This window comes from Ovis canadensis, chromosome 19, assembly GCF_042477335.2.
Source record: "Ovis canadensis isolate MfBH-ARS-UI-01 breed Bighorn chromosome 19, ARS-UI_OviCan_v2, whole genome shotgun sequence".
NCBI classification, from domain to species: domain Eukaryota; kingdom Metazoa; phylum Chordata; class Mammalia; order Artiodactyla; family Bovidae; genus Ovis; species Ovis canadensis.
Genome location: NC_091263.1, coordinates 30251563 through 30279065, shown reverse-complemented (window position 1 = coordinate 30279065; position 27503 = coordinate 30251563).

Here is a 27503-nt window from a genome sequence, read left to right as displayed (position 1 = left end):
ATGATGAGAATGTCTTTATTACTATTCCTACTTATAGGTGAAGAAACGGGGCCAGAGAAGGTCAATGGTATAGCTTATGAAAAATATTTCTTAATCTTTCATGGAAACCCTGTTGAAATAGTTTTCATTTGGCTTTCTAATGTCCCTCAGATAACTACCCATCAAAATAAATTCCTTTTAAAATTCAGTGGCAGATAAATGCCCAGATAATTAAAATTCTATGACCTGGATTTATTTTTCCCTTTTGTCTTGGCAGTTAGAAGGCTATTTAGTTCTCGATCTCACTAGTTACATATTTTGGTATTTTGCACTCTGCTAGGACCAGGGCTGTAGTCCATGGGGTCATTAAAGAGTCAGATACGATTGACCGACTTCACTTTCACTTTTCATTTTCATGCACTGGAGAAGGAAATGGCAACCCACTCCAGTGTTCTCGCCTGGAGAATCCCAGGGACGGGGGAGCCTGAGGGCTCCCGTCTCTGGGGTCGCACAGAGTCAGACACGACTGAAGCAGCTTAGCAGCAGCAGCAGCAGGACCAGGGAAGACTATGAGAAGTGAAAGGCAGAGTCTGTGCTCTGCTGCAGTTGCAATTTTGTGGGACAGCAAAGTGATAGCGCAAGACCCACCCAGTGGATGCCACGTGGGACCTTCCTAGGCTGGTCAGCCTGGTTCATCTTAAGGCTTCTGGACTGGGGCTTGTGATAACCCCTGGCCCTCATGCCCACTGTTTCCACAGACTTCCTGAAGTCCTGTAACCAGGACAGCAGTGCTCAGACCTCTGGCCTTTTGTGAATATGTATTAAACAGGAACCAAAGAGAAGAAAGCAAGCCCCCAACATGACCCTGTGTGGTGGAGGGTCAGGAGCTCTACAGCAAATAAGAATTCCCTTCCACCAGCCTCCCAGGCAGCTTCTGGAATTGAGATCTACATGCTTGATATCTCACCAAGGCAGGCCATGCCAGAAAGAATGAAATTTGGGCCTGTGAGTGGGCTGCGGATCACCTGAGAGGCCAGAAACTCCCGATTTCCTCTCAGCAGTCTCTGTTTGACTGGATTTTGAGGTTCTGAGATTTTGTTTGATTTCAGCTGAGCCGCATTTCCAGCACACCCAAGACCCCTGGCCTGCCTCTAGCGATGCTGTGAGCTCAGGACCCTCCCTCCAGATCACCTGCCTCCCCAGCTGGGTAATAGCCATAGGAGAGGCCCAGACCCCCTGAGCTGCTGAAATGTGCTCCCGTCACCAGCTTTCTCACAGCAAAGCTGCTTCCTCCAGCAAGTGAAGCCTGCGGTTGATTTATGGCTCATTTTCAGGACACAATACTGTAATTTTGTGAAATGATAGTAGTATCGATTCCAGAAGATTTTCTCTCTGCTAAAACCCTGGGCTGAGGTGCTAAATGGAGCCTCGTCGTGAGGAACAGCATTTCACACTTCATCGATTTCATCGGTCAGATCCTCCTCTTTGATGTGAATGCCAAGGGCCCCCACCCAGCTTGGGTCTTTGTTGCCCCATTCACAGGCGGTGCCTTCTGCAGAGGGCACTGACTGTTGTTACACAGCCAACTCAGCAATCATGCAGAGGGTCCAAACAGGGTCACAAGGAACAAATTCACTTTGGTTGTCGGGAGACTCAAAGCCACTGTGAGGAATGGCTTTGGATCCTCATTCTAAGTACATTTACTGCCTTCTAGCTCTGATCTCAAGACAGGAAAGGAAATATTCCATTCAGGATTGAAAACAAAACAATGAGTGAATCATTAAATGAATGAGAGAGAGAAAATAATAAAGGGGAGAAGATAGGCAGGGAGGGAAGGAGCAAGAAAACTCTAAGTCCAGAACATTTTCAAGGCAGCATGAGCCATGATTTTGAGCAAAATTGAAAGATCTGTCAGTTCCAGCATTAGTTTGAGATTTTTGTGGTGGAGTTTGAGAAGGATGCTGCCTGTCAGAATCATGGGGTATCTTCCATGACTCTCAGCACTGACCAGAAATATTTTAAAACATAAGTTGCCAGGCTGGGCTTCTCAGCTAAAAGGAGATTGGTGATTTTGTCAGGGGGAACTACAGCAGTCTGGGAGATTATTAAAGGGTTATAAACTAAGTGTTAAGGCTAAAAAGACTGGAAGAAGAAATTGTTAGGGGTGTCCTGATGGGAAAAATCTGCTTTCCATGTCCAGGTAGAAGGAGACAGCACTTTGTTCCCATTAATTTATTCATTCAATATATATTTACTGGTAACCTATTATAAGCAGACACTGCTAGTTCTTCTGGAGCTTAGAGACTAGAAGGGGAAGCAAGTATTAAATGAATCAATTCAATCACACATGTAAATACCGTGTGCCCTAATTTTTCAAGGAAGAAAGCTTAAGTTTTATGAAAGAGAAGCAGGGGACCCTAATTAGTTGGGGTGGGCCCAAGGCCAAAGAAATCTCCCCACATCTGAGGAATGAGGAGAGTTTAGTAGGTGCTACTGGGGAGGGCTGGTCCTTGTATTTGTGAAGTCCCCGAGCTGGTTGTTTCAAGGGGTCACAACAAGGGTAAGAGTTGGGGGGAAGAAGGGAAGCACAAACTCGGCCAAGGGTAGGGGTGGAGACTGGAGGGCAGAATGAGCAGTAATGAGGAGTCTGAAGGTTGTCCTGAGTATCATGGGATGGGACGCCTTTGGTAGCTTTTAAACAGGGGATGTTATCCTTTGCTGTGCAAAAGCTTTTAAGCTTAATTAGGTCCCATTTGTTTATTTTTATTTTCATCACTCCAGGATGTGGGTCAAAAAATATATTGCTGCAATTTATGTCAGAGTTCTGCCTATGCTTGCTTCTGAGAGTTTTATAGTATCTGGTCTTACATTTAGGTCTCTAATCCATTTTTAGTTTATTTTTGTGTATGGTGTTAAATAATGTTCTAATTTCATTTTTTTTACATGTAGCTGTCCAGTTTTTCCAGCACCATTTATTTAAGAGATTGTCTCTTCTCCATTGTATATTCTTGCCTCTTGTTGTAGATAGACTATAGGTATGTGGCTTTATTTCTGGGCTTTCTATTCTGTTCCATTGATCTATAAGTCTGTCTTTGTCCCAATACCATACTGTTTTGATTATGATAGCTTTATAGTATAGTCTGAAGTAAGGGAGCCTGATTCCTCCAGCTGTTTTTCTTTCTCAAGATTGCTTTGGCTATTCAGGATCTTTTGTGTTTTTGTATAAATTTTAAGATTTTTTTGTTGTTGTTGTTCTAGATCTGCAAAAAATACCACTGGTTATTTGAAAGAGATTGCACTGAATCTGCAGATTGCCTTGGGTCAACCCACAGAATGGGAGAAAATATTTGCAAACAATATGGTTAATAAGAGATTAAGCTCCAAAATATACAAACAGCTCATGCAGCTCAATATAAATATAAAAAATAACCTAATCAAAAATTGATAGAAGATCTAAATAGACATTTCTCCAAAGAAGACATACAGATAGCCAAAAAGCACATGAAAATATGCTTAACATGACTAATTATTAGAGAAATGCAAATCAAAACTACAATGAAGGAGCTTCCCTCATGGCTCAATGGTAAAGATTCTCTCTGCCGATGCAGGAGACATCGGTTCAATCCCTGATCTGGAAGGATCCCACATGCCTTGGAGCTACTAAACCTGTGTACCACAATTATTGCGCCTGTGCTTTAGAGCCTGCGAGCTGCAACTACTGAGCTCATGCATCACAACTACAGAAGCCTGAGGAGCCCGTGCTCTGCAAGAGGAGAATCCACCACAATGAGAAGCCAATGCACCACAATGAAGAGTGGCTGCTGCTTGTGGCAACTAGAAAAAAAGCCCATATATAGCAATGAAGACCCAACGGAGCCGAAAATAAATAAATAAAAATTTAAAAATAAAAACGACAATGAGGTATACTACCTCACAACAGTCAGAATGGCCATCATCAAAAAGTCTACAAACAGTAAATGCTGGAGAAAAGTGGACCTTATTGTACTATTGGTGGCAATATAAACTGATACAGCTACTATGGAGAACAGTATGGAGGTTCCTGAAAAAACTAAAAATAGAGCTACCATATGATCAGCAATCCTAACCCTGGGCATGTATCTGGAGAAAATTATGATTCAAAAAGATACATGCTTGGAAAAAGAAATAGCAGCCCACTCCAGTATTCTTGCTTGGGAAATCCCATGGACAGAGGAGCCTGGCAGTCCATGGGGTCAGAAGAGTTGGACATGACTTGGCAGTTAAACAACAACAACAGATAAAGTAAAAAAAAAAAAAAAAAAGGCAAAACCTCCTTGAATGTTAAGGAAAAACAACAACAAAAAAAAGAGATGAAAAGTAACATCCAAGGTTCAACATTTATGACCCTTTGCCAAAAAACAGAAGCAAAAAAAAAAAAAAAATGGAGAAGAAATTATTTTTTAAAAAAAGGACAGAACATTGCCAAGATCTGAAGAGAGACATGAGCCTTTCTAACACGATGAATGAAGCAAGATTCATGCTTGAGACCATCATCATGAAGTTTAGAACACCACACATATAGAGATCATTAAAAGATTCAGAGCAGAAGGGTGACAAACAAGGGAACGGGAATCCAACTGCCACAGGAACTGTCATCAGTAATATTAGGCGTCAGAAGACAGTCGAGTGATTTCAAGACTCTCTGAATTCTAGATTTGAATGAGGAATTCTACACTTGGCCAAATTAGTGTGGAATTAAAATTAAAAAAATCTTCAGACATTCAAAGATGTAAAAAATTTACCTCCATGAACTATTTCTGAGGAAGTTACCTGAGGATGAATGACCTTAAAACAAAAGGAATAAACAAAAAAGAGAAAGATGTGGGATCCACCCAGGAATTATCAATCCCCAGATTACCTCTTGCAGTCAGTCTACATTGGGGGAGAAAGTGGAAGGTTCTAGAAGAGATGCTTCAGGGGGAAAAGACATCGTGATGTCAATTTTGTAGAGAAGTTAATATAATTCTAGTGCACTATTTGGCTGCTGTAGTAAGCAACATGCACAAAATAGCATAATCATATTTGTTGTTTGTTTTCCAACTTTTAGAATCAAACCATAGTCAAGACAGACGAGATGATTATAAAATATGGTTAAAGACATGAGATGATAACAGAATACGGTTACAGAATAAAATGAAAAATAAATCTAACAGTTTATAGCGAAATGTTGTCATAATGTCATAATAGCAAAACAAAAGTGCAAATGACCAAAATGTGTATCAACTAAAATAAAAAGGCAAAATGTGGTATATCCACACAATGAGGTATTATTCAGCAGTAAAAAGGAATAAGGTACATGCTTCCAAAGCATTTTGCAAAGTGAAAGAAGCTAGTCACAAAAGACCACATATTGAGTGATTTCATGTCCATGAAGTGTCCAGAACAGGTCAATCCATGGAGACATAAAGCAAGTTAGTGATGCATAACATTGCGCAGAAATAGGGAGGGATGGCTAATGGAAATGGGGTTTCTTCTGAGGGGTCATGAAAATGTTCTAAAGTTAAGATTATGGTGATAGTTGCACAACTGTAAATCTACAAAAAACCATTGAGTCGTACACTTTAAACATTATGTTGTACACTTTAAATGGGTAAACCCTATGGACTGTAAATTATATCTCAACCAAGCCTTTAAAAAAAAAGTAAAACAAAGAAAGTTGGGAGGTGGACAAGGGGGATGAAAAGGAGAAGATTTGAGATGATAACACCCTTATCTAACATATCCAGAAGTTAAGAGTTGATGTTGAAACTGACAGTAAGAACTGGAGGCTTAAATAAACAAAGTATAAAAGTAACCAACGGAAGAATTAAAAAATAATTTATCAAAAACTGGTAAGAAAGACTAAAAGTAGGGGTAATAGGAGTGAGTTAAGTCTATACAGGATGCACATACTATCTGAAATTACTAAAATAAAAGCCAGAGATACATGCATACTATTCAAAGTTTTGCATGTAACCCCAGTTATAAAGGTAGCTGCCTCTGGGGAATGAAAATGGAATGGAGAGGAAGACTTTGATGTTTCATTAAAAGTCCTCTGTACACATGTTCCCAATTCCGAACCCCCCTCCCACCGTGCAAAACCAATGCAATAAAGTAAATAATAATAATAATAATAAATAAAAATAACAAAAAAGTCCTTTGTACTAAACAAGAAAAAAAAGATACACACCAATACTCACAGCAACACTATTTACAACAGTAAAGACATAAAAGCAGCCTACGTGTCCACTGACAGATGCATGGAGAGTGAGGATGTGGTGCATGTACATAATGGAACACTGCTGCTGCTGCCGAGGCGCTCCAGTTGTGTCCGACTCTGCGTGACCCCATATAAGGCGGCCCAGCAGGCTCCCCCGTCCCTGGGATTCTCCAGGCAGGAACACTGGAGTGGGTTGCCATTTCCTTCTCCAATGCATGCAAGTGAAAAGTGAAAGTGAAGTCACTCAGCCATGTCCCACTCTTAGCGACCCCATGGACTGCAGCCTACCAGGCTCCTCTGTCCACGGGATTTTCCTACTCAGCCATAAAAAGTAATAAAATAGTGCCATTTTCAGCAGCATGAATGGACTTAGAGATTATCATACTAATTGAAGAAAGTTAGACAAAGACAAATAAATGCTATCATTTATATGTGAAATATTAAAAAATGATATAAATGAACTTATTTATAAAACAGAAACAGACTCACAGACTTAGAAAACAAACTTATGGTTAACAAAGGGGAAAGGTAGGGGAAGGGATAACTTAGGAGGTTGGGATTAACATATACACACTGCTATATAGAAAATAGATAATCAACAAGGACCTACTGTATAGCACAGGAATTCTACTCAGTAACCTGCTGCTGCTGCTGCTGCTGCTGCTAAGTCGCTTCAGTCGTGTCCGACTCTGTGCGACCCCAGAGACGGGAGCCCTCAGGCTCCCCCGTCCCTGGGATTCTCCAGGCAAGAACACTGGAGTGGGTTGCCATTTCCTTCTCTAATGCATGAAAGCGAAAAGTGAAAGTGAGGTCGCTCAGTCATGTCTGACCCTCAGCGACCCCATGCACTGCAGCCTACCAGGCTCCTCCGTCCATGGGATTTTCCAGGCAAGAGTACTGCAGTGGGTTGCCATTGCCTTCTCCTAAATGGGAAGAAATTGGGGAAAAGAATAGATATATGTATAACTGAATCCCTTTGCTGTACACCTGAAACTAACCCAACATACTCTAATATAAAATTAAAAAATAAATTAACAGTAGGGTACGATTTGATCTGCTTTTCAAAAAATAACTTTCAGTCCATAGAGTTCAAACTGGGTTGGAGAGAAGCTAGAGAAGTGGAGGAGCCAGTTAGAGAGCGACTTTGGTTATCCAGGCAAACGACAATGGCAGCTCTGCCCAAGGTGAGAAGGAAAGACAGGGAGAGACTGGGGCTCTAGTTTGAAGCGTGTGGGCAGGACTTGGTGATGGGATGGCCGTGGGAAGGGAAGGGCAAAGGAGAAGGCTCTGGGATCTCTAGTGGAAGTGTCATTTCCTCAAAGTGGGAAGACTGAAGGGTTGAGGAAGAGAAAAAAAGCTTCCTTCCCAACCCTGGAAGCCCACAGGTTCTCCTCTGTGTAGCCAAGATGCACTCTTTCAAAGAAGAGACTGCCCCATTTCTGCAGACTCAGTGATTGGCTTGTCCACCAGCTCCCTGGCTCCCACATCGCCCTGCTAGAGAGGGTGGGCTGAATGGCATTGAGGGGACGGCCCTGCCAGTGGCACTGAGGGGACGGCCCTGCCAGTGCCAGGGCTTCAAACCCTGCCACAAATCAGCAAATGGAAGGAGAGGCTGGATGGGACAGAGCTTTGTAAAAATATATTCAGATCCTCTGTGGTCACCCCAAGACATTTGGTAGAATCCTGAATCACTGCCAGGCTCATTATGGGGCCAAGATTTTGATAATTTATTTACATAGCTTGCTTTTAAAAACTTGTACAACCACATCCTACCGACCAAACTGTAATTCAAAAAGATACATGTACACCCATTTTCACAGCAGCACTATTCACAATAGTCAAGACATGGAAGCTACCAAAATGTCCATTGACAGATGAATGGACAGGCTTCCCTGATGGCTCATTGGGTAAAGAGTCAGCCTGCAATGCGGGAGACAGAGGAGATGTGGGTTTGATCCCTGGGTCAGGAAGATCCCCTGGCAGAGGAAATGGCAACCCAATTGAGTATTCTTGCCTGAAAAATCCCAAGAACAGAGGGTCCTGGTGGGCTACAGTCCAAAGGGTTGAAAAGAGTCAGACACAACCGAGTGACTGAGCAGCAGCAATATGTATACAATGGAATATTACTCAGCCATTAAAAGAGTGAAATAATGTCATTTGCAGCAACATGCATGAAATCAGAGATTATCATACTACACGAACTAAGTCAGACAGAGAAAGACAAAGACCATATGATATCTCTTTTACGTGGAATCTACAATATAACACAAATGAATTTACCTATGAAATAGAATTCGACTCATGGAGGTAGAAAAGCAGACTGGTGGTTGCCAAGAGGGGTGCAGTTTTGGGGAAGAGATGGAGTGGGAGGCTGGGGTTAGTAGATGCAACCTCACACATATAGAAGAGATAAGCAACAAGGTTCTGCTGTATAGTGCAGGGAACTATTTTTGACATCCTATGATAAATCATAACGGAAAAAAGGAGATGGTTAAATAAAGGTTTTTATTTAACATAAAATAATGGGGTGATTTGGTTTCCTAATTATTGTCATTCTCACAAAAAATATTTTGTGACTCTCTAAAGAGGGGGAAATGGTAAGAATATGGATTGGGGTTCAAAAACTATTTTAATCAATAGTTTAATAAAGAGTCATGGCCGACTCTTTTGAGATCCCATGGACTGTAGCCCACCAGGCTCCTCTGTCCATGGAATTTCCCAAACAAGAATACTGGAGTGGGTTGCCATTTCCTTCTCCAGGGGATCTTCCTAACCCAGGGATACAGCCTGAGTCTCCTACTTGGCAGGCAGATCTTTACCACTGAGCCACCAGGAAAGCCTTTTAATAAATAGACATTTTAAAATTGGATCTGTTTAAGCAGACACTGGTTCCCCTGAGCTGATGCCACCAATCTAAATACAGCAAAGTACTGGGAGCCTAGAGGAGAGATGTGGAGAAATGGGGGTCTCCACAAAGGGGAACACTGCAGAGTTAGCTTATGTTTGGCATCAATCTGGCCTGACCTTTAGCCTCAAATACAATATACCTTATATTCTCAGTTTTTATTTGATTTTTTAAATAAAGCCCATTTATTTCGAAAGTCGAGAGAGGCACGTTGTAGAAAATGTATCCAATACTAACAAAGCATAAGAAAAAAGAAAGAGGAAGGAAGGCATAAAGGATGGCAGGGAAGGAGGGAGGAAGGGAGAGAGGGAGGAACTAAGGAAAAGAGAAAAAAGAAAGAAAATTAAACTCAACCAAAATCCTATCCCCTGGAGAAAACCACTAATAACATTGTAGTATGTATCTATCAATTAATTCTGCAAATTGCTTCTGATCTCACACACCCAAGTGTTTTCAGATTAGTTCTTGTTCTTTCAGTTCAATAAAATCCTCCTCCCCTTCTCTCTGATCTAAGGGCTTCACTTGCATTCTGGTTTTACAGCCTTGCAAATGGCCCTGAGCTCACAATTGCCTCACCAACTTTTCTGATGGATACAAAATCTTTGACTCACATCAAACTCAGCCTTGGTCCAAAAATTTCTCTATAGAGTGGGGAGGGAAATTAAGTGACCATTAAGTTGTTGGTTGTTGGAGAAGGAAATGGCAACCCACTCCATTCTTGCCTGGAGAATCCCACTGACAGAGGAGCCTAGTGGGCTATGGACCATGAGATCACAAGAGTCAGACGTGACTTAGTGACTAAACCACCATCAAGTTGTTGGTTGTTGTTTTTCCACTGGAATTCCAAAACAAAGAACTCCCCAAATCTTATTAATATTATACCCCTGAGATCTATCATAGGCTTCCCTTGTGGCTCATTTGTTAAGAATCCTGTGCCAGTGCAGGAGACGCAAGAGACCTGGGTGGGAAGATCCCCTGGAGAAGGCAATGACGGCCCACTCCAGCATTATTGCCTTGGAAATCCCACGGACAGGGGAGTCTGGCAGGCTGCAGTCCATGCGGTCGCAAGAGTCGGCCATGATTTAGTGGCTAAACAACAGTGACAAAGATCTATCACAATGCCAGGCACATAGTAGATGCTTTATAAACATTTGTGGAGTTGAATTCGCAAATCCTGAGTTCATTACTACGTCATTCTCAAGGGCAGACTGAGAATATTTATTTAGTCCAGGCAACTGGACTTTGAGAACACGAGTCAGGCTAGAGTGATTAACAACAACAACAACAACAAAAACAGAAAATAAAAGAGGGTCCCATACTGTCTGCTGGACTGTCAAGAAAGCCATTATATTCCCTGATGGAAAATCTAAAAATCTCTGGTCTCAAGATGGCAGAAGACCTCCCAAGGCCTGATGCAGAAACGCAGTGGAGTCGTTCTCCCTCAAGGGTGCTGGGGGCATCCACGCCTGAGCCCTCATGGAATCTGGGGCAGCAGCTGGGAATTGGAGGGAGATTCTTACACCTCTCTCCCACTCTTTTCTAGCAATGTTAGCTGAGAGTTAGGCCTCATTCTCATAACAAGGACAGGTCTAGCACATTTCTCATAGTTTGTGTCTTTCTCTTTACTCTCCTCCAGTCTGCAGTGGCCTTTACATCTTTGGCTCGGACTTTCAGACTCTATCATTTGTTCTGAGTTTCACGGGTCAGTTGGGTTTCATTTGGGTCAGTTGTCATGAACTTATAAGTACTTCTTAATGTACTGGCTGCCAAGATTAGCCATGAGGGAACCAGCTTCTAGTTACTAGTATTGCTGGCCGTATGACATTTTTTCTAAGTGATTTAGGGAAATTCAATCCTCAGAGCTCACTCTTTTCAATATCAGCTTCTTCCAATTACTGCTGTGATCACACACCCAGGTATTTCCATGGGCAAGAGGATGCTCCTTGGGTGGCTTCCTCAATGACCCCCACACTGGCTCCTCTGGGTACTTTCACTCTCAACAGCCAGCACCTGCCAGTTTTTCTTGGAACACTGCCCTCAGGCTTCTGGAGCCTCACTGTCTGTGTGCAATGGAGAAAAGGAGGTCCCTGGATATTTGTCTTATCCCAGAGTCAGCCCTTAGCCAATAGCCCATGAGTATGGGAGTAGAGAGCCTACAGCTCCATTGCCCGCAGTTGGCAAGACCTGCTCTGAAGCAGAGTCTCCTGCAGGACAAGGCAAAGCTACCCTTTCCAGGACTCTGCTTGTTCCAGCACCTTTACCTGGGCCCCTTCCCTTCTCCATCCTGCTTCCTTACTCTCCCGTCAAAATTTCCTGGGAACACGTCCTATAAATCCCTTGTGCAGAAATCCCCATTTCAAGGTGGGCTTCTGAGAATCCCAGGCTAATACATCCAGCAGCGTGGGATACCTAAAGTTTCCGTGGTGGCTCATAAGCTAGATTCAGCCACATGCATGTTTTGATGGTTATTTTTTTTAACATTTACCATGATGATATTTGCTTTTATTGGCCACAAAGAATGTGGGATCCTAGTTCCCTGACCAAGGATTGAACCTAAGCCCCCTTGCAGCGGAAGCACAGAGTCTTAACCACTGGACTACCAAGGAAGTCCCCACATGCATGTTTTATCGGCCACTGGGTGCTAGCCGGTCTACTTAACTCAATGGGTGTCAATTTTATTAAAATTATTTGTTAATATATGGGAAGTTGGGGAGAAGGCATCAAAATACAAAGGACAGATTTGAGAGGTTACATGAGGAAAACCAGCAAGTTTTCTTACCTCAAAACCCAATAGAAATCCTCAGGCACGGTGAGTACAACGGAGGCAGAGGGAGAGGGACTTCCCAACTCAGGGATCCAACCCACGTCTCCTGTTTGACAGGTGGATTCTTTACCCCTGAGTCACCCGGGAAGCCCAAAGATACAAGCTCAATCATTTCCACATTTTGGCTATTGCAAGGAATACTGGTATGAACATTCATGTCTCACTTGTGTAGAAGTTTTCATTTCTCTAGGGTATATAGCTTAGGAGTGGAATTGTTAGGCCATATGGTAACCCCGTGTTTAATACTCTGAGGAACTGACAAACTATTTTTCAAAGCAGCTGCACCATTTTACCTTGCCAGGGTATGAATTCCAACTTCTTCATAGCCTCAATAATACTTGTTATTAACTATCTTTTTTACTACAGCCATCCTGGGGGTCATGAAGCAGTATCTCACTGAAGTTTTGATTTACATTTCTGTCATGACTAATAATGTTGAACATCTTTTCATATGCTTTTTTGTTCATTTCTATATCTTCTTTGAAGAAAAATCTCTGCCCACTTTTAAACTGGGTTGTCTTTGTATTGTTAAGTTGCAAGGGGTTTTTTTTAATATTCATTCCACAGGTCTCTTATCGGGTACATGATTTGCAAATATTTCCTCCCATTCTGTAGGCTTGCCTTTTCACTCTGTGTGTGTGTGTGGCTGTGCTGCAGAGTGTGGGTCCTTGGTTCCCTAAGAAGTGATAGTCACCCAGTCGTGTCCGACTCTTTGCCACCCCGTGGACTGTAGCCCACGAGGCTCTTCCTTCCATGGAATTCTCCAGGCAAAAATACTGGAATGGTAGCCATTCCCTTCTCCAGGGTATCTTTCTGACCTAGGGATCAAACCCAGTTCTCCTGCATTGCAGGCAGATTCTTTACCATGAACCACCTGAGAAACCCTGACCGGGGATAAAATCCTCGCCCCTGCAATAGAAGCTCAGAGTCTTAACCATTGCACCACCAAGAAAGTCCCTCTTTTCACTTTCTTAATGGTGTCCTTGGAAGCACAAAATTTTTAATTTTGATGAAGTCCAATTTCCCTTTTTTTTGGTCACTTACATGGTTTTGTGTCATATCTAAGAAATCATGGCCTAATCCAAGGTCATGACGATTTGCTCCTATTTTTTCTTTCTAAAAGGTTTATAGTTTTGCTCTTCTATGAAGCCTTATGATCTATTTTAAGTTAAATTTTATAAATGGGATAAGATAGAGGCTCAAATTAATTCTTTGGCATGTGGATATTCAGTGGTCCCAGTGCCATTTGTTGAAAAGACGGTCCTTTTTCGGTGGAACTGCCTTACATTTCGGCCTCACTGAGGCCAGGTAGGGAGAGGGGTTCAGTTTACCACTGGGCAGAACTGGTTGAGGGAGGGAAGAGAGAGACTGAAGGGTGAAAAAAGTGAAAGTGTTAGTCACTCAGTGTCTGAATCTCTGTGACTGCATGGACTGAAGTCCGCCAAGCTCCTCTGTCCACGGGATTCTCCAGGCAAGAATACTGGAGTGGGTAGCCTAACCCTTCTCCAGGGGATCTCCCCAACCCAGGGATTGAACCCAGGTCCCCCTCATTGCAAGCAGATTCTTTACAGTCTGAGCCACAAGGAAAGGGTAGTTGTGTGGTAAATCAATTGACCATAAATGCAAGGACTTATTTCTCAAGTCTCAATTCGATTCTGTCGATCTGCATGTCTATCCTTATGTCAGTGCTACGTTGTCTGGATTACTGCAACAATGCAGGATGTTTTGAAACTGAGAACTTTGTTCTTTTTCAAGGTTGCGTTGGCTATTTTGAGTCCTATGCATTTCCATGTGAATTTTAAGGTCAGCTTGTCAATTTCTGCAAATAAAACACCATGAATTTTGATGAGGACTGTATTGAGTCTGCATATCCACTAGGGCATTATTACCAGCCTTATTAAGTCTTCTGATCCATAACACGAGATCTTATCATTCATAGCATTTGTCTTTCATCATTTGCAACAGTGTCTTGCCGTTTTTTTTAGTGTACAAGTCTTGTACTTCTGTTGTTAAATTTATTCCCAATCATTTATTCTTGTTAATACTCATGTAAATTTATTAAATTAATTTTATTTTTGGATTGTTCATTGCCAGTCCATTAGAAACACAATTGTTATATATTGTTTTTGTATCTTGAAACCTTGAGGAACTCATGTTCTAGTACTTTTTTTTAATTCTCTAGGATTTTCTACATACAAGATCATAACATCTGCAAATAGAGACAACTTTACTTCTTCCTTTCAATCTGAACGCCTTTTAATTATTTTGCTTGCCTAACTGCCTTGTCTAGAATCTCCAGTATAGTGTCAAATAGAAGTGGTGAGAACAGACATCTTGTCTTGTTCCTGATCCTAGGGAGAAAGCTTTCCATCTTTCACCTTTAAACATGATACTATCTGTGGGTGCCAGACAAACTTAACCGAAAGGGTTTAGTTTCTCGCCTTTCTGTCTAGTTAGAAGAGACTCCTGGGATTTCCCCGGTAGTCCAGTGGTTAAGAATCTACCTTGCAATGCAGGGGACACAGGTTAGATCCCTGGTTAGGGCACTAGATCCTATATGCTGCAGGGGGAACTGAGCCGAAATGAAAGATCCTACATGAAGCAGTAAAGATCCCGCATGCCACAGCTAGGACCCAATGCAGCCAAAATAAGGAAATTAATATATTTTTAAAATAAACAGACTCCTCACAGTTAAAGATATAGTCACCTAAATTCTTCTCTAGGATTTTTATAATTTTATTTTTTATTTCACTTAGTATTCTTCACTTCTATAATTCCCTTTTAGCTCTTCTTCAATAACTTTTTTCTTTCCTGAGATTTTCTACTTTTTAAATTTGCTTCACGAGAATGTTTCAATACTTGTTGATGTATTTTCATGATGGCTGCTTTAACCTCTTTATCAGATAATTTCAACATCTGAACATCTGATTTATCTCAGTGTCTGGACTGCAAGGAGATCCAACCAGTCCATCCTAAAGGAAATCAGTCCTGAATATTCATTGGAAGGACTGATGTTGAAGCTGAAACTCCAATACTTTGGCCATCTGATGCGAAGAGCTGACTCATTTGAAAAGGTCCTGATGGAAAGATTGAAGGGGGGAGGAGAAGGGGATGACAGAGGATGAGATGGTTGGATGGCATCACCAACTTAATGGGCATGAGTCTGAGTAAACTCCGGTAGTTGGTGATGTGTCTATCAGGGAGGCCTGGCGTGCTGCAGTCCTTGGGATTGCAAAGAGTTGGACATGACTGAGTGACTGAACTGAAATGTTGTCTTTTCTCATTCAAGCTGTCAATTTCCTGGTTCTTGATGTGATGAGTGACTGTTCTATTGTGTTCTGGACATTCTGGATATTATATTATGAGGCTCTGGACCGTATCTGATCTTGTTTTTCAGCAGGCAGACCTGATGTGGAGGTGTGGCACATACCTATATCTCCCCTCTGGGCTCCAGGGACACGACCCCAGCCAAATACTGATTCTTACTGCCTCATTGCAGACAGATGCGGTAGAGGTTCAGCTGCCTCCTGGCCCCATGGAGGGCTTCCTAGTTAGAAATGGGGGACTGACCTGCACCAACTCTTTGCCAATGAATGTGCAAGTTCAGCTCCCCGCTGAGCCCTGCAAGGGCAGGGGTGGGGTTTGGCAGGCAGAGTGTCAGCAATTCCCACCTCCCACTCTGTTCACTCCGTTTCATAATGCCAGGTGGATGTGGTGGTCCAGCCCTCCTTTGGGCCTGCGGACACCCAGAGCAGAGGGTGAAGGTGGAGGGACAAGCCTGGCACCATCTCGTGAAGCCTTGTACTGTGGGGTGGGGCTAGAGGATCAGGTACCACAGGCACCGGGACGGCCCTGATATTGCCAAGGCAGAGGACTGGAGCACTGCCTCCCTCTACTGGTGGGGGATGGAAGATCAGCTCCCTACGAGCTCCCAGCAGTGCTATCCCCGCAAGGGAAACGAAACATGTTGCGAACCCCTGCTTCCACACAGGGTGGGAAAGAAAATTACTTCCCTGTTGGCCCCAGTCTCTGACACCACCAGAGCACGTGAAGGTGGAATCAGAGCTCAGAGGTTCTTAGGTAGCCTTTCTTTTTTCCACCTTTCAGAGTCTTCCTACACAAATGTGTTGTGATTTTTAGTTGTAAGAGGAAATGGGAGAAACTGGGTTATGCCATCTTGGTGGGAAATGGAAGGTTCACAATTTTATTTTTTACGCTGAAGTCTTCAATACATCTGGAATTTATATTTGTGTGAAGTGTAACATAAGAATCCAACTTTATTTCCTACTGATGAATAATCAGTGATGTCACTCTAATTTATCAAATAAAATATCATGACCTCGCTTCACGTAAATACCAGCTATTCTGGGTTTTGTGGGATTTTGTTGTTGTTCTTACTTTTTTGTTTGTTTGTTTTGGCCTCACCTCAAGGCATGTGGGATGCTGAAACTTAGTTCCCTGACCAGGGATCAAACCCATGCTCCCTGCAGTGGAAACGCAGAGCCCCAACCACTAGACTACTAGGGAATCCCAGGATAACAACTGTTTTATACATTAAAATACAAAAGTACTAGGATGTGGGCTTCCCAGGGGGTGGTAGTGGTAAAGAACCTGGCTGTCAGGAGACTTGAGACACAGGTTTGGTCACTGAGATGGGAAGATCCCTTGGAGGAGGGCATGGCATCCCACTCCAGTACTCTTGCATGGAGAATACCATGGACGGAGGAGCCTGGCAGGCTACAGTCCACGGGGGTCTCAAGAGTCGGACATGATGAGGTGACCTAGCACACACGTACGCTCACAGGATATATTTTTCACTTCTTGATTCTGTTTCACCGATTTCCTTGTTATTACTATGCAGTTCGGACAACAGGAGTCATATTTTGTCATCAAGGAAGGCAAGTACATACACCATTACTGTCTTCCATTTCCAAGTGATTCCTGGCTATCCTTGGGTATATATCCTCCTGTACACACTTTAAGGCCATGGTGTTATGAAGGCTGACTTCAGCAAGCTGCAGACGGCTCGAGCTGCTTCACTGAGATAAGAGTAGAGTCTTCACAGCACTGACACAAGTAACAGTGTGGGATGCCCTGATTAATACTGTTCTAGAACCATGGCTCACAGATGGTCCTCCTGCTCCTGCTTCATAGGCCAAAGCTCTGGTTATGCCTAAGGTCAGAAGGGCTATGGGATACTGGTGAAGATTAATACATCTGTTGTCTGCTTGGATTGCCATAACAAGATGCTACAGACTGGGTAGCTTAAACAACAGACATTTTTTTCTCATATTTCTGAAGGTTAGATGTCTAAGACTGATGTGCCAGGCTTGGTTTCTGGTGAGACCTCCCGTCCTGGCTGGCAGTCAGCTACCTTCTCTCTGGGTCCTCAAAACATGGCCTTTCCTCTGTGCTCTTGTGGAGACAGAAAGGCATGGGTGTGGCTGTGAGGTTTGCTACATCCACAAACTAATGAGGCCTTGAAGCTAAAGCAAAGCAGAGGAAAAAGAAAAGAAAAACAAAAAATACCAGGGGCCTGAGAAGCAGAACATTACACCCCTAACATAGACCGTCATTCCCTATTTTGCTTCAGATGATTCCACTTTATTTCTGGGCTTCCCTGGTGGCTCAGACAGTAAAGAATCTGCCTGCAATACGGGAGACCTGGGTTCAATTCCTAGGTTGGGAAGATCCCCTTGAGGAGGGCCTGGCAATCCACACCAGTAATCTTGCCTGGAGAATCCGCATGGACAGAGGAGCCTGGTGGGCTACAGTCCATTGGGTTGCAAAGACCAGGACATGGCTGAGCGACTAAGCATAGCATAGCACAGGCACCCAGAATGTGTCCTGTGTCTCTGACTCTAGAGGCAGAATCATGCTCTGCTCATCTGATAAATATACCCGCTTAGACCTGACCTTTCTTTCTTTTAGTTTACAGAGGATTTGCGTCTTTCTTGTGTCAAAGGAAAGAAAAAACAGAAAAAACCCACAAATAAATGGAATACTTATTCCAGCATTAGAGGTTACTGTTGTGAGATATTACACCATATCTTTTTATTCTGGTGAATTATTAATAAAGCCTGCTTTTGTTTAATGCCTGCTAATAATTTCTAAAAACAGATCTACAACTTCAGCTGTAAATTCAGTTCCATGAATCACTCTGCAGAAAACCCAATTGTATGGTTAGCAAAAACCTCTGACAAACAACTTCATCTTTTCAGCCTCCCTCTCAGGAATCTCTGCAGAATGGAAGACAAACCAAAGCAAGACCCAGGAAGGCAAGAGGGCAAAGTCAAAATAAAGCTTCCTGAGTGGGTCTTCAGCAACCTTGTTCAAGGAATAACAAACAGGATGAAAAGGCATTGAAACAAGTGACTTTCTGACTGTGAGTCAGGAAGGGAAGGGCAGTCAGTCTCACATGGCTTCTGTCCACCATCAGACACTAGCATTTCCCCAGATTTCCCTAAGAAATAGATCTTCTGATCCTTAATTAACAAAGTAGAAAACTGAGACTCAGAGAGGCCTGTTCATCCACGACCCTAGAGACTATTATACAGACCGAAGGAAGTCAGAAAAGCAAGTATATTAACGCATATCTACAGAATCTAGAAAGATAGTACTGATGAACCTATTTGCAGGGAAACAATGGAGACCCAGACCTAGAGGACAGACTTAGGGACATGGGAGCGGGGTGGGGAGGATGTAGAGGGCGGGATGAATGGAGGGAGTAGCATGGAAACATACACACTAACATGCGTAAAACAGGTAACTAATGGGAATTTGCTGTATGACTCAAGGAACTCAAAGTGGGGCTCTGTAACAATCTAGAGGGGTGGGAAAGGGTGGAAGCTTCAAGAGGGAGGGGACATATATGTACCTATGACTGATTCATGTTAATGTATGGCAGAAACCAATGCAATATTGTAAAGCAATTATCCTTCAATTAAAAACAAAAAACAGGCCTGTGCAATGGCAAAACTAAAATTTGAACCCAGGGTGGTATAATGCCAGGGTCTTTGTCATCCAAGGGCTCTTTACTGCCAACCAAATAGCCACAAAATTCATATAACTCATCTTCTTGTGAGAGAAAGGAATAAAGTATTCACACATCACCCTTTTCCCCTGGAGAAGGAATCTTAGGCTGGAGATAAAACCACTGACAAGGTTTGATTTGGAAATCCTCTCAAGGAGATTCTGTTCCCATCAAGAATCACTGCTTTTGTGCTCAGTGAACTGGCCCAATCCCAATGCTACTGGGTTAGATATTCAATGGATATTGATTTAGTGTCCACAGTGGGCCAAACACTGAGCTGGGCATGGGGGAGGCCCAGTGGGGATCCAAACCAGACACAGCCTCTGCTCCCAGTCTAAGTCCCGGGAGTAAGCAGAAATCAGATAGAAAATCACCTCTAGAGATGTCCCTGGTGGTTCAGTGGCTGACTCCACACTCCCAAAGCAGGGGCCCCACGTTCAATCCTTGGTCGGGGAACCAGATCGTGCATGCCACAACTAAAGATCCCACATGCTGCAACTAAGACCTCACACAGTCAAATAAATAAGTATTTTAAAAAGAAAGAAAGAAAATCACTTCCACAAGACCAGGAGAGTTCACCTCAGGGAAATAGGATCCTGCAAGCCACATGGCACAGCTAATAGTTAATAAAGAAAATTAAAGAACAAATGTGGGATGGAATCAGTCTGCCCTGTGGGGGAAGTTTCTGCGGTAGCTCTCAGCTTGCAGCAGGGAAAGAGGAAGTGGGTAGCTGGGCTTACCCAGAGGGGATCACAGAATGGGGATAACGGCAGAAAGAGGCATCAACACTGTAAACCTGGCCTGGACCAGGAGGCAAGGGAAGGAAGGAGAGAAATGTGGGGTGAAGACATTAGGACAGATCAAAGTCCTTCCTGTAAAGGGCCACATAGTAAATATTTCAGGCTTCGTGCGCCATATAGTCTCTGTTATAACTACTGAACTCCACCATGGTAGCTTGAAAGCATCCACAGTAAGTACATGAATGGGGAGGGCTGTGTTCCAATAAAACTTTATTCACAAAAACAATCAGTGGGCCACAGTGTGTGCCATACCCTCGATTAAGACGGGTTTGATCTGCTAGCTTTGGAAGCCATGCAGTCACAGTGAGGATGAGGTCCAGGGTGCAGCTGGGAGGGTGCTGAGAAGAATGAAGGAGACAGTTGCTGAGGAGGTTGAGAGGCTGAGAGGACTGGAAGCCAGAAGCTGACATCTCCTAGGACAAAGGCCAGAGGAAGAGAGCAATCCTGCTTGCCCAAGTCTTGGATGAATGAGGGGAAGGTCTGAAAGTTCAGGAGATGGTAGTGGAATGGGGTGAATGAGTGCCATGAACTCCTCAAAGAAGCAGAGCAGGTAACCAGGGAAAGCTGGAACTGTCTGGAAGTTTCCAGAAGGGTGGAGAAACAGACACAGTGGAGGACATGTTGGCAGCAGGTAAGGTGACTGAGGGACTTGTCCCATTGGACATCAAAGCTGTGTGTTCTACTGTTTGAGATACATTTCCCCCTCAGAGACTCAGGGACACTGATAATTATCACAAAGACATTTACCTTCTCTCCCCATTCCCAACCAGGTTAGTCTTTGAGAGACAAGTGAACGTGTCAGTGACAGTCGCGTCCGACTCTTTACAACACCATGCACTGTGGCCTGCCAGGCTCCTCTGACCGTGGAGTTCTCCAAGTGAATGTAAATGGAGTGGACAGCCATCCCTTCTCCACGGCATCTGTCTTCTGGGCCAGGGATCAAACCTGGGTCTCCCACATTGCAGCCGCTAGTGAAGTCTTTGAGAAGCCTCTTTCTAACTCGGTCTCTCCCCTCCTCGGGCCACCTATGGTTCACCACTGTCAAGCAACTGGATCCCAAACTTCTGAGCATGACACTGAAATTCACCACGGCTGTCTCCACTCTTCTTTACACAGTGCTTCAGCAAACCAAATATTTGCTACTTCCCATACCCACACCCCAAATTCTCACTTCTTCCTGTGCACCGTTAGCAGAAAGGCCCTTTCTCTGCCCCTCTAACTGTCAATGCCTGGCCCACTCTTCCTGGTCTGGCTGGAATGAAGTGTCCAGGGTGAATCTCTCTCCAGTGACCTTGGCAGAAGGTGATCTTGTTCTCTTTCTGGTGCTGGTAAACAGGAATGGGGAGAGCTTCCAGGCTGTGCAGGCTGAGTATCCCTTTAAACCTCACATTTTCAAACAGTGTGTTCAACACAGGGGGATGTCTTGGAGGGAGCAGAGAAGTGGAGGACAGAAGAAGGGTCAGCCCCTGTTCCCGACTCCACACACCACTTGCCAAGCAGATGCCCTTCAGCGCTGCTCTCTGCAACCTGGGCCACCCTTGGGCATTCTCCAACCCACATGCTCGCCATCTCGGACACTTCCTGTCAACCTTGCAAAATTTCCTAAAAGACATTCTGGTAAATACCATTTTCTCTAGCCCCAACCTCCCTAGGCTTGGTCCTGGTCAAACCTGACACCCATAGGATGTTCACCGGAAGTTCCGTAGCTGGCAGCCCTCAGAACAGTCTGTGGACCCGTGGCCCCGGCTCCCTCCCAGAGGCCTCCCCTAAAGAGCTGAAAACCACAGGACCCCAGAAGGAGCAGCAGCTCCACTGGAGAGGCAGCCCCTCCCACCAAGCCTGGGGCTGCTGGCTGCGGATTTTACCCTGGAGACCCACGACTTTGGTGGGCGTGGCCACAGCTCCGGGCAGGGCCCCCGCTCCCGTCCCTGGACCTGGCACAATCCGAGGAACCCACAGGGGCCAGCTCCCCTCATCAATTCTGCATCTTCCTGAAAATGTACTTTTAAGCCCCTTAATTGCATTTCAGAGATAACCCTGCAAGCACAGTGGCAGGAAGAGAAACCGTAGAGAGAGGTTGGTGGTCAGGCTCTTTGTTTTAAATCAATCAAACATCTGCGACTAATGCAGCTTTGGGCTGCTCCTCAGGAAGCATTATCCCTATTAGTGGGGGCTGGCAGGAACACAAAATAAGATATTTATGGGCTGGGCATGTGTGCATGGCTGCGGGGATCGAGGGGCTGGGGAAAAGAAGAGCACAGGTCAGCAAATCTGCTGCCTCACCTCGCCTCGCTTGGGGGTCCACGCCAAAGCTGGGAACAGCAAGCCCAGGACCTCTGCCCTGGTGCCACCCCAACCCCACTCCCCGCCCTGACATGCATAGACACACACACACACACATTCACACAATGTGAAGAGGATTCTGCCTTCCAGGCCCTGATCTGATCACAGCTGGGGTCTCGGCAAGTCACCCCTTCTCCTTGAGCCCTGGGCCTCGGTCGTACAATGACAGATGTGGGGAGGATGTCCTCCAAAGTCCCTTCTCTGCAGATGTGTGTGGTGGACTGGGGAGAGGGTGTACTGCCTAGAGTCACAACTGTCTTCTAAGGAGGGAAGCTCCTGGTTAAACCAAAGACCCCTGGGTATTCGGGGAGCTGCCTTTGGGAGTCAGGAGTGAAGGAACAGCAAGAGAGAGAGAGAGGACTCTGGTGCTCTCCGGAGGAGGAAGACGGGGAGGAGGCAGAGGAGAGCCGAAGCTGACACGTGCCTGGTGCCAAGTGGGACCAGGTAGCTGGTGAGCAGCCAAGGGTTAAGGACAGGGTACCTGATCCCTCGATTCTAACTTGTCTGGGAGCATGTTTGACAAGACTCTTCACAATCCACAGATCGTTAATAAAGATTCTGTTAGAAGCAACTGTTTTGTGCTTGTGGTTGCTTAGGGAGTAGAACCAAGAAAGAAGTGTGCTCGGTGATGGATAAAAATAAGTGTGAAGGTATCAGAAGAGTTACAGAGACAGAGCAGAGAAGACGGAGAAGAAATCCCCAGAATCTTGAACCAGGCCCCAGGGGGCGGCTGTGATCAGAGCAGACTGGGCAGCCCCAGCCGACATTGGGGTTTATCTAAGCAAGGTCAGAAAAGGCAGGCCTTGGGCTCTGAGTATCTGCCGGGCCCACAGCAGTGAGGCCAGGCTGGGATACTGTCACACCCCGCCCAACACCCCCATACTGCTCCAGCTGGTCCCAGCTCCACCCACACTTGCCTCTCAGGGTTTCTCCCACCTCCTGGGCTTGGGATTTCATTTCAGGGCTTTCTCACCTAATCCTCCCTCTCCCCTCAAAGCCTCTGCCTTCCCTTGGCCAACGGCCAATGTTCCTTCCTCTAGGTCTGAGCACAAAGGTCCCATCCTCAGAGAGCTCTCCCCTGTCGCCCACCCCTTGGAGCTGAAACTGATGGCCTGGAATCCTCTTCTGAGGTATTTGGGCTTTTCCTCTGTGGTGCAGAGAGATCTTAGCCTGCCGTGGAGGTGGATGGGTGTGTGGGTGTGTGTGTGCGTGCAAGTGTGTGCTAAGGTTGTTTCCACATCTTGCTCCCAGTTCCCTCAGGGAGAGTGGGCATTGCCTCTATGAAATTCCTTCCTCTACCCAAGCATTTAGAGGGGTGCTGGAAATCCAGCTGGCACTTCATACATGTTTGACGAGTCAATTAACAGATATACACGGAGCTGGAGTACTGATCATCTTGCCAGTCATACCCTTGATGGCAGCCCAGAAGTGGTAAGGAGACAATAGGATAAGAGGAGGGGCAGGGTGGGACTTCCCTGGTGGTCCAGCAGCTAAGACTCCACACTCCCAATGCAGGGGGCTCAGGTTCAATCCCTGGTCAGGGAACGAGATCCCACATGCTGTAACCTAAGATCCCGCATGCCACAATTAAGACCCAGTGCAGCCAAACAAACAAATAAAATAAAAGATGGGGGTCACAGGGGCTGCAGTGGGGGCAGAGGCTGAGACTGCCCAGCATGGGGGTCTCAGCTGCCAGCCTCTAGCTACAGCCTCGAGGTATTTAACATGTTCCATTCCAGGTGGAAAGACTAGATGTGTGTCCAGGTGCGAGGTGGATCTTATTCTTCAGCCAGACTTGAAGTCTACTGTGAAGTCTTACTGGTCTAGAGGATCTGAGGGGCCAAATCCCCCCACAAGCAGTGAGGAAGGAGGTTGCTGCTGTTCCCATCTGCTCAGCCTGTAGGCTGCGGGCTCCTGTGGAGAGTTCATGCATAAAGAAAAGCATCATGTTCCATGGCAATATCGTGTGATGCTTATGGCGCTTGCCTTTCTGGAGGACCTGCCGGGACCCATCTACCCCAGTGACCTGAGACTCTTGCTGTTCAACGTCATCTCAGATTTGCTGGGCAACAGGAGGCGAGGTCCTTGGCCCCTCTGGGCCACAGTTCCATCTGAGTACAAGAAGAAATAAAAGGTTGTTGTGAAATGTTGGCTGCATTTGAACTAAAAGAATATTTCTCTCAGAGGGATTTCTTTTCTTCTGGAAGGAGAGAACCATAAAAGGACCACCCCCCACCTCCCCACTCCCGCCCTGGTCTGGCCAACTGTCTGAGCAAAAGAAACAACTAGAAATCCATCTACAACACAAAATTAATCACCCTAGAGCAAATTTCAACACTGTCATTTTGCTGCTCAAATAATTTCCAGGACTTCCAGGACCTGTTGTATTCACCCTAGATTCCCCAGCAGGGGCCCCGTTTGCATCTGCCGCATGCCCTCTCTCCAAACCCTTGGCCAGGTCTGATCTCCTGCCAGTGGCCAAGCCTGACCTGCACTTCTGAGTATGTGTTCCTGGGGCCCTCAAATCCCACCTCCTACCCTTCCTCCTCCTCCAGGAAGCCTCTTCAGATTATCTCCATCATTCCAACCAGACCAGAGCTCTCTTTCCTCGGATGCCTCTGTCTGCACTCCCATTTAGCCTAGGAAGGGAGCTGCTCCTCTGCGGGGCGCCCCCAGGTCAGGCGCGTTCTTGACTCCTGCTCCTCTTGCAGAGCCCAGCACGGCACACAGCCTCCTCCACTTGACAGTGTGTCCCACACTTTCCACTAAAACATCTGTGACAGCAGCGGACAATGTTGAAGTCCCCGAGTCCTCTCAGGAAGCAGCGCCATGCAGCCTTGACTTCCCATCTCTCCACAAGGACATTTCTTTGCTCTTTTTTTAACATTAAAATTCATGAACGTCTACATCCCACATGATCATGTGTATTTGTTTTAACAGAAAAGTCATGATCTCTGCCATCCCAGTCTTCTAGCCCACTTGATACTCTGAGAAGGTGTGCCACTTCCTGTTAACCCAAAAGAGAAGGCTAAGGCTCAGATGCCAATTGTTGAGGAAATGAAATAGGACTGGACAGACAGTGCCCAGAGAGGGCCGGCACCCCACACAGCCGGCTCAGCTTCGGATGGTTGTGATGAAGGATTTGGGTTTTAATCGTGTACTTCATTTTTGGCAAAGCCCCGGACAGCCTGTAAAATACCTTCACAACATGAATGCCATCATATTGAGGTCACGGTGAAATGGAAGGGCAGGGAGGGCAGGAGGCAGTCCCCCCATGTGACAGAGAGGTTTCGGGCTACCTGAAGCCCAGCAGCTAGAAAAGGGTACAGGCAGAGCAGAAACAAAACAAATCCTTTCTTATTTTTCCAATACATGAAGCACCCTGTCATCATGATAACTGGCAACCAGCACTGCCCAAGGCATCTACCTTTCACTGAGGACACGTGAGGTCACCTGGAGCCCTTACGAGGGGGACCTATCTGACCCCCCTACACAGCACACGTGCACCGTACTCGACCCTTGGGCTTGCCAACTTGCACTTCATGATCACAGTCTTCAGTGCTAGGTGTATATATAAAACCCACAAAACACTATTTCAAAAAGAGATGTGTGCCCCAATGTTCACAGCAGCATTATTTACAACTGCCAAGATATAGAAGCTGTAAGGAGAGTGCAGAGAAAGACAGTGAGCCAGGCAGTCAGACAAGAAAAGGGAACTGTATTTGAGGGAAAAGAGAGGGTGACTGGCCCTGAAGGAGAACCAGCATTCTCCCTTTCTGACAGAGTTCTTCTCATACCCCCCAATGAAAAATTCTCTGAAGGGGTGGTCACATAGCCAGAGGTCTGGAATCTGGTGGTCTCACAGCTTTGAGAAGATAGGCAAGATAGGTGAGATGGGTGAGATAACAGGATGAGATAATACGTGAGATAACAAGATAGGTGAGAAAACAGGATGCCATTTGGGCAATTTGGTCAGTCTCAAGGATCACTGTGATTTACTCTTTGTTTGCAAGGTTGACATAACGAGCCATCTTATTAATGAGACCCCATGTGGGCCCTATCAGAGGCAACCCAAGTGCCCATCAACAGATGAATGGATAAAAAGAGATGTGATACACACACACAATGCCATGGTACTCAACCAGATAAAAAGAATGAAATCTTTCCATCTGCAGCAACATGGATGGAACCAGAGGGTATTATGCTAAGTGAGATAAGTCAGACAGAGGAAGACAAATACTGTCTGATATCACTTATATGTGGAATCTAAAAAATATGACCAACTCATGAATGTAACAGAAAAGCAGCTGACTCAGAGCTGACTCAGACTAGGGCTGAAGAGAGCAAAGGAGGGAGGGGCAGTAAAGGATGAAGAGGTGCAAACAACTAGGTAGAAAGTAAGGTTCAGGGATATACTGTACAACACAGGGACCCTAGCAAATGTCTTATAAGGAGATAAATGGGGTATAAGCTTAACTGACTGTGAATCACTACATTGTATACCTGAAACTTTCATAAAATTGTACATCAACTATATTTCAACAAAAAAAATAAAAATTTTAAAAATTAAAAAAGAAAGATCACAGTCTTCAGGAGTTCTTCCGCGACACCCTTTCAAAGCTGTCATCCATGTCAGCCCAGAGCCTCCACACACACCCAGAGCTGCAGAGCCTGCCTTCTGGCCATGGGACACCGAGGATGGCCCTGAATAGACTGGAAGGGGAGTTGGAGAAAGAAATAAGCTTTTTCTCACAGTCCTTCACTCTCCTCTACCTACTCTGTCTTCCTGGCCCCCTTCCCAATCCTGCAGAGGGAGCGGCTCCTGGATGGTGGCCTTGAGCTGGAAATGAGGGTGAGTGTAACTGACTCTCTCTCCGGCTGAGTCCCGATCCAGCGCTCTGAACGTGGAGTGCTGAGGGATCTGAATGTGGAGGCTGAGCAGGGCATGGGCTGACTGAGCTGCTGGCCCCCAGGTTTTGGGGGCAGCCACCTGCACGGGAACCCTCTGGAAGGGCGCTCTGGGGGCCGGGTGTGCCTGTGCTGTGGCAGCTCCCTGGGTCACTGCCCCTCCACCACCCGATTCCCTGCCGGCAGGAGCTGCAGGGGGCCATTCCCATGGGGGATGGTGCTCCAGAAGGTGGCTGTGCCTGAAGGATCTTCCCGTGTGCCTGTGGGCTGTGTCACCCTGGGAAACCATTCTGAGACCTGGTTTCTTCATCTCCAAAACAAGATAAATCACTGGATCCACTCAGCCTTCCCTGAGCCACAGAAGAGGGGGAGTCATGTCTCAGTTTGTGTCTCCAAAGAAGATCAAATCCTTTGAGCCCATGCAGGAGGGAGATTTAAACCAATGCCCATAAATGATTGCAATCCTTGTGGTG